Below are 11151 nucleotides of genomic sequence, written 5' to 3'. Positions count from 1 at the left end.
CCCTGCCTTGGGGGTGAGGGGTCTAAAGCGAGGGGTGGGAGGGGCATTGAGCATAAGTCTTTGCCTCTCTATCACTGCCTGGCATTTCTCTTCCTCCCCCAGTTAATAGCTGTGGCATCTGCCCCTGCAGGGCTCGGAGGGGAGGGAGAAGAAGGAAGCAGGTAGGCGAGTTCTTCCCTGACAGGTAATGCTAGTGCTGTGATTTAAAGATGATTTTCTTCGGGTGCATTTTCATGGAAACTTCAGAGGCCCCTCAGGGAACACCTGGCTGCCCTTCCTGTGAAGGGGGAGAAGCGTCTTCTCCCATGGCCCCCTCCCACTTCCCCTGTCGCTGGCAAGGTCCTCTTAAGCACGATTTTTTTTTTAATAGATAAATCTTTTTTTTTTTAAGATTTTCTTTATTTATTCATGAGAGACAGAGAGAGAGAGAGAGAAGCAGACGCCCAAGGAGCGGGGATCCCAAGGTGGGACTCGATCCCAGGACCCTGAGATCATGACCTGAGCCGAAGGCAGACGCTTAACATCTGAGCCACCCAGGTGCCCAAGCTCAATTTTTTAACGGCTCTGGGCCGGTTGATGAATTCTTAGTCTCCCGCCCACGAGAAACAGGAGCCTCCAGGCCAGGCCTGGGTGGAAAGAAGAAACCCAGGCTCCCTCTGCTCTGCCACCTCCCCTGAGAACCACAGCCTCTTAGGCAGGCGTCGGACCCCAATTCACTGTGTCCCCCAAGACAGGCCATGCAGACCAAGCTCTCCCAGGGGCCTGCTCAGTGGCCGTGAGGCAAGGGGAGGCCGAGGCTCACTCACACTCACACTCTGCAAAGGGACCCTCCCTCTCCAATCCTCTCTACCCCGCCCCCCATCCTGGTCCTCCCACAGTGGCATATGCCCCTGGTCTGGGGAAAGGGCCCAAGAATCCCAGAACCAGTTTTTTTTTACTAAGTCCTTTGTAACTTCCGCATATGCCCTCAAACAGCGGTTCACAACTTGGGTACACATTGAAATCACCTGAGGTGTTTTAAAAAGAGTAATCCCCAGGGCACCTGGGTGGCTCAGTCATTAAGTGTCTGCCTTCAGCTCAGATCATGATCCCAGGGTCCTGGGATGGAGCCCCGCATCGGGCTCCCTGCTCAGCCAGGAGCCTGCTTCTCCCTCTCCCACTCCCCCTGCTTGTGTTCACTCCCTCTCTGTCAAATAAATAAATAAAATCTTAAAAAAAAAAAAAAAAGAGTAATCCCTGGGCCGCAGCCCCCACAGATTCTCATGTTACTGGCCTGCACTGTGGCCTGGGCACTGGAATTTTTGAAAACTCCGCAGACGATTTCAGTGAGCAGCCAAGAATGAGAACCTGTGTGTCGGCCCAGTGCTTCTCAAACGTAGATGTGCTTATGAAGCACCCGTGGTGTCATAACACTACAGGCTCTCTCTCATTCAGCAGGCCTGGCACAGGGTCGAGAGCCTGCATTTCTAACAAGCTCCCAAGTAATGCTGATATATCGGATCCAAGGACCGCTATGAGGCCAAAGAGCTAGACTATCTATGTGACTTGGTGAAACTCGGCTTTATTTTTTTTTTAAATAGACTTTATTTTTTTTTTTTTAGAGAATTTTGGGTTCACAGCAAAACTGAGGGAAGGTACAAAGATTCCCACTCTATCCCCTGCCCCCACACATGCACGGCCTCCCCGACTATTAACATCCCTCACCATCTGTGCAAGGGTACCTTAGGGTTCGAGCTTGGTCTTGTTGGCTGCATGGATGCTGACAAATGTATAATGTAAATGCCGACATGTGTCCACTACTCTGGTATCCTACAGAGTCTTGCCCCCGCCCTGTAAATCCTCTATGCTCCACCTACTCATCCCTCCCTACCTGAGGGTTTACCTCAAACCACTTAAAACTGATTTCTTTTTTTTTTTTAAAGATTTTATTTTTTTATTTGACAGAGAGAGACACAGTGAGAGAGGGAATACAAGCAGAGGGAGTGGGAGAGGGAGAAGCAGGCTTCCCATGGAGCAGGGAGCCCGATGCGGGGCTCGATGCCAGGACCCTGGGATCATGACCTGAGCCGACGGCAGACGCTTAATGACTGAGCCACCAGGTGCCCCTTAAAACTGACTTCTAACATCTTCTTCCATATTGATGATTTTTACAACCCTAAGAAGTCATCTTCCTAAACAAAGAAGGCAGTGCTGACTCTATAGCCGAGTTTCCCAAACTCAGCACTATTATTTGGGGGCAGATGGTCTCCGTGCTGGGGGCTGTCCTGTGCAGTGTAGGACGCTTACCAGCACCCCAATTTTTACTCCCTGGCTGCCGGTAGCAATCCCCCCACCAAGCTGTGACAATCAAAAATTTCTCCAGACATTACCAAACATTCCCAGGGGACCAAAATCACCCCCAGTCCAGAACCACTGATTTATAGCAACACAAAGAACTTGTTGGAATTTAAAAATTTTTGTATTTAAAATTTCATTCATATATGCGTTATACTCTTGAGCCAATACTATTATGTGCCAAATGGAGTTTCAGTAGTGAGGATACAAAGGTGAACAAACCAAATGCTTATATAATAATATAACATCAAGCTGTGATGATGATGTGCAGACAAATAAATGAAAAAATAAATAAAGCAGGACAAGGGAATACTGATGACCCAGAGCGGGGGCCAGCCAGCAGGGAAAATCCCATCATGAGGAGGAAAGGAAAGCCTCCTTGAGCAGGTAAGTTTTGAGCTTTCAGGAAAATGAAGCGAAGATGAGTGAGGTAAATACCGGTGAGGGCAGAGGCCAGGTTGTTCCAACCTAAGGGAAAAGTTGATGCAAAGGCCCAGAGGTGAGAGTGTGATTTAATCCCAGAACAAAACCTTAGGCTGGGCTGAGGATGAAGTATTTGTGCTCCTTTCTTCGCCAGCAGACTGTGAAAGGAGGAGGGTCTTAGAAGGTGATTCTGCCCTGTTCAGGTGAAACCTCAGGGGTCTCCACTTTCCCCCTTGACTGTTACACCCGTGTTATTAAATTTCTCTATAGCTTTTCTTAGGGTCCTTAATCCGTCAAATACAGCGATTCATATGTTTAAAATCCTCACGAATACGGTGGATTTGTGAATTTCTTCTTTTGTTTATAGTAGTTTCTGTTTTCTGTTTTTTAATGAGCTGTTATTTGGCTATAAAAGTTTATAATGTATCTTTACTGTATATTGACATTTTGATCAATATAAAATAACCCTCTTATTTGCATTGTCCCTTAACTTCTACTTCATATACTTCTAATATTGCTACTTCTGCTTCTTTTTTGTTTGCATTTCTTTCTTTCTTTCTTTTTTAAAGATTTTATTTATTTGTTCAAGAGAGAGAGAATGAGAGATAGAGAGCACGAGAGGGAAGAGGGTCAGAGGGAGAAGCCGACTCCCCACCGAGCAGGGAGTCCGACGTGGGACTTGATCCCGGGACTCCGGGATCATGACCTGAGCCAAAGGCAGTCGCTTAACCAACTGAGCCACCCAGGCGCCCTATTTGCATTTCTTGAGTAAAATAATTTCCCACGCATTGATTTTTCATCCTTCTCTAATGCTGTATGTTTCTGATAAACAGAATGTACTTTGGTATTTTTTTACACAATGTAAAAGTTTTCATCTATTAACAGTAGAATTTCATACATTCATATTTGAATGAAACTTGTATGTTTGGCATTATTTTTGCAATATTCTTTTGTGCTTTGTTTTATCTATCTTTGCTGTTTTCTTCTTCGGATTTTGTTTAGTTCATCAATTTCTCTTGGCTTCCTTTTCTGTAATAATTTGAAAGTTAGGTACCTATAGAATAAAACAAAATATTTAAAGCAAAAAATGTCTACCAATTGTAAGAATTAAACAATGTATGTAACTACACTGAAGTTACATGAGACTTTAGGGCACTTTTATTTCCTTCTTGGCCTTCCCCTCGTCCTAAATTTTTGCTGGAATAATTATTTATTTGGGATTTACACTTCTATTCCTTAAAGAATTAACCATGTTCCAAAACATAACCACGGAACATAACCATGTTCCAAACAATGATTCTGACATTATTCCTTACTGGCTTCATTACTCATAGTTGTTTCTTTTGTACCACTCCTTTCATTTTTAGGTTCTTTATTTTGACTCATTTCTCAGTTGATTGGTGAACCTTTTGGGGCATTGTTTTTCAGGCAGATTACGTGAGTCCTTACATGTCTAAGAATATCTTTCTTTTGACCCATATGTGAGTGACATCTTAGCTATGTGCAGAATTCTTCACAACTGTTGCTTCTGAAAATCCTACAGAAATTATTTTGTTCTCTTCTAGAATTTAGAGTTACATAAACGTAAGTAAAGTCTGGGACAAGTCAATTTTTTTTTCTGCCTTTGTGTTTCTACCCTACCTATATCCTGAAAGTGTTATTCTTTTATCCTTGGAACTTGAGATTTTATAAAGCTGTAGGTATGCATGGGGTCCCTTTATTTTAATTTTTCCCCTTAAATCTAATGGCTCACATCTTCCTTTGCATCAGAGAAATTTTCTTCTATTACTTCTTTGATTGTAGAAATAGTAGATTACAGAAAATAATTAACAAAATCTTTAACTAGAACCTTTCCTTTTGGAATTTTTTTTGTTCAGTTTGATTGAAATACAATTGACATACAACATTGTGTAAGTTTAAAGTGTACAGCATAATGACTTGATTTGCATATGGCGTGAAATGGTTACCACAGTAAGTTTAGTTAACTTCATCACCTCGCACAGTTACAGGAAAAGAGAGAGAGAGAGAAAGTGTTTCTTTTCTTGTGATGAGAACTTTTAAGATTTACTCTCTTCGCAACTTTTAAATATACCACACAGCAGTGCAATATAATTGTCGTGTTGCACGTTACCTCCCCAGTACTTACTTATACCTGGACGTTTACTCTTTTTGTCCACTTTCCTCCAATTCCCTCCCCCCCTCCACCTCCAGTAACCACAAATCTGATCTCTTTTTCTATGAGTTTGTTTTTAAGGTTCCACATGTAAGTGAGATCATACAGCATTATCTTTCTCTGTCTTAATTAGAAACTTTAAATGAGTATACAAAATCTCCATTAGTGGTTGGCTCATAATAGGCTCAAAAATATATGTTGAATGAATAATAAATGAATGAATAAATGCCTCTTTTTTTCTCCTCCTTTGTTCTCTTCCTCTTCCTCATATACAAAGGTTGGGTCACCTGAATTCTGTTTCTTATGTTTTCCCTCTTCTCTTTAATCCTTTTCTAGTAGATACTTAGTAGAAATTTGCAAGCTAGTTTTCTAATATTGTTTGGTTTCATGCAATTCATGGTTTATACTTTTTAGATTTTATAATAGTGATTTTTCATGAAAAGGAATTTTTGTAATTGAGATTATTTTCTGGTAGGTACAACTAAGCTTGCAGAAACTATAAAGAAAGATATAATATTTCTTTTCATTTCATTTTGTTTTCTCTTGTTTCTTGCAGTAACTCTGTTCCACAGAGGAACATCTATTCAGTTTCCTTGGTGTAGCTGTCCCTGGGTAGCTAGCCTCCAAAATGTACCCCCCAAAAGGCCCCACCTCCTTACTATCCCTGCCCACAGTGAGCCAGGGATGACCTGTGAGACCAGTGGAGTCTTGCAACTATGCAGATGTGATGGTGTATGACTTTTGAGGCTAGATTATAAAAGGCACCTTGGCTTTCTCCTTGTGCTCTGGGCTCTCACTCTGGGAGAAGCCCACCATTGTCATGAGGATGCTCAAGCAGCCCTGGGAAAGGGCCCACCTGGGAAAGAAATAAGCGGTCCTTGCCAACAGCCGGTGCCAACTTTCTACCTGTGTGAGTGAACCATCTTGGGAGCAGATTGTCCCAACCTGTCAAGCTTTCAGACGACAGCAACCCAATCGACATATTGGAGGACTACCCTCATGAGAGACCCCAGGACAGAGCCATCCCACCATCCCTCTCCCGAATTCCTGACCCACACAAATCCTGAGAGATCATAAGTATTTATTATTGTGTTGGGCCACTAAGTTTTCGGGGTAATTTGTTAGGCAACAAGAGATAACTGATACAGTCCCCTCCTTTGGAACTACTTGCTCATTTCAAAAAATGTCACTTTCCTCTGTCTACCTAGTATTGAGATTTGAGATCCATTCTGCCAGAGAGCATGTGGGTCTCTATTCAACTCTTTCACTCGTTGGAGAGGGAGAAGAGAAAGGCTGACCTGTGCTGTAGCTTTACTTTTCCTGTGCAGAGGTTTATCTGTTCATGATGAGCACAGTGGTTTCTGTGGCTTCGTAAGTCTGGTGGAAGAATTTTCTGTATGGGTATATTTGAATGCTGGTGGTAGTAAGAGCTTCTCTTGCTCCCAGCCATTACAGCCAGCAAGCTCCCTAGTCCTCCTTTTCTCCATCTCTACCAGCCGTGAAGCCACAGTGTTGGTCTTCTTGCTTGCTCACCTAGGTCTCCTGGCCCCTACACCGAGTCTCCCCGGGACTGCTGCAGGCCCCGCTGAGTTCACATTGCAGGCCATTCAAGAACTAAATGCCGCCTTTCCTGCCATGAAACCCATCCGTCTCCATCAAATTAGCTCTCCAGACCAGAGTTGAAACTACATTCTCAGCCGAAGCATTAGGGCCAGAACAGGAATGAATAGTCACACAGGAAGAACAACCCTTGGGAGACAGTCTGGCATCATCTTGTAATGTTGAACACTCGTACTCACGTATCCTACGACCTACTTCTAAAGAAACTCTGGAATTTGATCATTGGGACACAAGAACATTCATAGCAGTCCTGCTTCTGGTAGGGAAAAAAAAAAAAACAACTCGGAAACAATCAAATGTTCACCCACTGTAGACTGGATAGATAAATCAAGGTAATTTTATAGTAGTGAAAGAATGAATCACAACTCCACACATCAACATAATCTTGTGGAATCTCAAAATTCATAATGTGGAGCAGAAGAAGCAAGTGTAAGGGGAATGACGCCATTTACAAAATGGCAGGCGACACGAAGTACTGTTTTGCTTAGGGCTACATTTCAAGGCGGGAAACAGAATAATAAACTCAAAATTGAGAAGGATGGGAAGAAAGGAGGACGCAGTTCAGGCGAGTTTCACTGGGTTAGGGCCAGGACTGGCAGACTTCATTGGCTGATCCTGAGGCGTGGTTGCAGGATACTTGCTTTACTGTTATTCTTTAAACCTCTACACATATTTACATGCTCTTCCGTATGTAAGAAATACTTCACAAGGTGACAAATCGAAAAGAAAAGATTCTAGTTCTAACACCTTCATGACTCAGGTCCTTCCAGGGGGTGTCCTTCTGGCCTGGACATTCGCTCCCCTTCTCCACCCTCCCTTATAGTCTCAAAGGCAGCTACCCCTCCCCCTGCTGGGATCCTCACCCCTTCCTCAGGGTCCTCAGTCTCAAAAAGCCACTCAGTTGGCCGGATTGGCACCAGGTCAACATCTCTTGGGCCCATGCTCAGCTTGTCCCTGGACTGCCTTAAATATGAGGCATAAATTCCTTCATGTGCGTGAGCTAGTGTGAGTGGGATTTCTGTCACTTGCAACTAAAAGCATCCTGAATAATACATAAGGTTTGTTAATTGAGCCTTTCTCAGGAGGTACAGGATCTGTCTGACATGTATAAGAAGGTCTGAGAATTTTTTTCTAGATCCTTCGAGGGGCTGGTTTCTGAGTAGGGGACTCATTCACTGCTTCAGTAGTCTGGGCAGCAGGGGCCAATGGGCAACGGCTAGCCTGAGAGCCAAAACAGCCAGGTCTGTCAACTAGTTGGGGCCTTACCCAGCTGGCTGGTTACGGGCCACTCAGCCTTCCTTCTGGGGCCTCAGATGCTTCACCTGTTAAGTGGGAAGTTTGGACCAAACGAGGCTCACATTCATTTTTAACTTCATGGTTCCTGGATTCCTACTTGTAAGCATTTACAGAGTGTGAGGGTCCCTGATGAGTGACAAAGTAACTTCAGTGACAAGAATCACTAAAGAGGCTGTGCTCTCCTTGAGGAAACAGGGCCACATAGTGTACAATCAGAGATCAGCACCGGGGGGAGGCTGAGTCAAGGACCCAGGTCCCCGGCATGGAGGGCAGCGTACACAAGTGCAGAGAGAAGTCACCTATGGAGGGGGTGGGAGCCGGGGATGTCCCCTGGAGCCAATGTTTCGTGGATTCAGAGAAGGCTGAGAAGTTTCTCCCTGCCTGTTTCTGGAACAGGCCTGAAGTCTCACCTAGAACCAAGGGTGGGCTGGGGAAAGGCAAGCCTCGGGGGTTCAGATCTAGAGGAACACGGGCAGGCTGAATGCAGTCTCCGGCAGGGATGGGGCGCTGTGTGGAGCTGCGGGGTAGAGGAGTTAGTGAAGCACACGCTATCTGGAGGGTGCGCTGCACCCACTGCTCGCACGTGAAGCTCTCTTGCTGGATGCAGGAGTGAGGGTCCCCATGAGACCCTCTCCAGTGCCAAATGTTCAGTCTGTAGAAAGCTTAGGGATGTTCTCACAACAGGCCCCCAGCAGCTGTGCTGGGTATGACCCAGCTGGATACTGAGAGCCCACGGCAAGCCATGCCAGCAGCACCGAGCCCCCTGCCCCATGCCATCTGGCACCTGGGGTTTAGAAGATACGGGAGTTGGTGGTTTGTGGCTGGGCCAAGGGAGGGAGGTGGGAGGTAAGAGTGAACTTGTTCAAAACAGATTCCCCACTGCCTGGCATCCCAAAGAGGGAGCTGGCCTCCAGCAGGACCCCCTAAAACTTGCTCCACAGCCCTTGGTCCCGGCCTGATCCGTGAGCCCCCAGATGAGATGGGCTACAAGGGCCCAAACACCCCTGCTGGCCCCGTGGCTGGAAGCTCCCCGTATTCAACTGCCCCGGAGGGCCCAGCAAGTCTTTGTTGGTCCTTGTCTTTGTTTGCTGGACGCAAGGGGAGAAGTTTCCCTACGGGATATTGCTGCCCCAGATTGGCTTGAAATCCTGTTATTGAGACACTGGTTCTGCTGCAGTCTCCCACCTCAGTCCCTGCGGGTGTTTTATCCCTCTGAGCCATTAGCCTCGCCACAACCAGAAGGGTCAGAGCTGCAAATGCCCACAAGCATGCCCGCCCCATGTCGGCCCACCACACGCTCACCACGTGGCCCCAGCGGCTCTGCGGCCCGGGCTCCAGCAGCCCGAGGCCCCCCAGCCCTGGAGCAGCCGCTCCGCAGCTGTGAGCAGAGGCCCAGATCCAGGCAGCAGTGCCTCCCATTCCCTGGGGCGGGTTGCGTGGGAGCCCGGCTGCGGCCTCCGCTGGGAGCCCAAGTCCCTGAAGAGCTGCTCCATAGCACGCAGACTCAAAGGCTGACGCCTTAGCTTGAAGGTGTGTGAGTTATTTCTCATTCAGACAAAATGTGAAATCAGAGCTAATGATGGGACTAGGTGCTTCTGAACCGAGGCACAAAAATCGGTGTGGCACTTCCTATCTTGTGGAGCTGAGGAAGCCGGGCTCCGGCGGGGGCTGGGGAGGCCTCGAGTGTCATTTTCAGCCAGCAAATGAGGATGGCATCCACTCCTCCACATCTGTCCCGAGCACATGCGTGCTTTGCATCAGGCTTGGGAGCAGACGGAGGCCCACATCAGAGAGCCTTGCAGGCAGTCCGGGGCCCCAGTCACAGGGATCAGCCTGTCTGAGACAGACGCCCCGGCGCTCCTTGCTAGGGAGACAGATGCCCATGTGCTTCCCCGGCCCTCACCCCCTCAGCGTGTTGTGACAGGGAGGGACCGAGACTGGGGAAACCAGTCAGCCATTCTTAGTGAGTCAGGCCTTTGGCAGGCGGCCCCCCAACCCCAGGGCATCTCTGACTCAGCCTGACTGACAGACAGGGGACTGACAGACAGGAGGCAGTGAAAGTGCCGGGAAAGGGCAGCACTGAGGGCAGACTCTGCTCCCAGCTTCCCCAGAAAGCCTGTATGAGGCACCCCCACCCCCGCCAAGGCCCAGCCCTGTGGGGCGCTCCATGCCCAGCTTCACCTTGCTCCTACCCCTCCCGTCTCTCCTCAGCCTGAGAGGCTTAACCAGATGAGTGAATCCTGAGGGACAGACAAAGGCACCCCCTTCACAGTGGTCCCCTAACTCCAGGGAAGACACCAGTCTGCCCTTCAAAGGACAGCGCACTCCAGTGAGGGTGGGGTCGATGCTGAGGGCTGAGGAAAGATCACTTCCTGGCCCTCAACACTTCCACACCCTGCCACAGGCCCCACCCCACAACCAGTTCTCTAGGTGCTGCTCACCGCCAGCGCCAGCGTGGGGCCAGCCCTGACCCCGAGGTCGTTTTCTTAAGCATGCGTGCCTCATCGGCTTCCCCCACCCTGCATTCATGCTGCCGGTTTGGCCCCTCAGGACACACCTTATGCTCACTTCTCCAGTGTGAGCCCACACATGCCCTGACTCTTCTGTACGTTCACGTCACTCCACCCAGCCTCCCAGGTGCACATCCCAGCCTGCCACTGCCGAGAAGCCCCCCAGGCTCACCCCGAGCCCCAGGGCCACCTAAAAGCCAGAGAAGGGGGCTGCATGGAGCTGTTCTTCCTCTGGCTATCTCAGAGCCCGAGGAAGGGACTGCTAATCTTTGTGTTCGGCTCTTTCCCTGCCACCTAAGAGGCCATGCCTGACAGTTTCTGCACCAGCGCCCCAGGCTCATGAGGCAGCCATCCCTCTGCCATCCACACCGAGCCAGGAGAGGCCCAGGGCTCCTACAAGCTGCACACGGGGGCCCTCCCTGTGCCTCCTCTCACCAGGAGAAAACCCCAAGAAATAGCATCTGTTTGAGGATTCCACCTTTCTAGCTGTGGGAACCTGGACAAGTTACTTAGCACGCTGAGCCTCAGTCTCCTCATCTGTAAAAAGGGATAAATGGAGCCAGGGATATAGATGAAGAAAAATAAAGACTATCTCTTTTTGTTTTACTATTACTGACCCAAATGCGGAGCACTGATTCGCAACCTCCCTGCACATCCCTGGGCCCCTTTGAAAAGTTCTGGAAGCTATGAACTCTCACCTCCAAGAAGACACATCACCCAAACATTGTAAATACAATACCAGGAGTGTCAGAACCCCACAGCCTGCCATGGATCTCAGGTTAGAAACTTGTTCCA

Source organism: Zalophus californianus, chromosome 8 (assembly GCF_009762305.2).
Source record: "Zalophus californianus isolate mZalCal1 chromosome 8, mZalCal1.pri.v2, whole genome shotgun sequence".
In the NCBI taxonomy this organism is placed as follows: domain Eukaryota; kingdom Metazoa; phylum Chordata; class Mammalia; order Carnivora; family Otariidae; genus Zalophus; species Zalophus californianus.
This window is presented reverse-complemented; position numbering follows the sequence as displayed.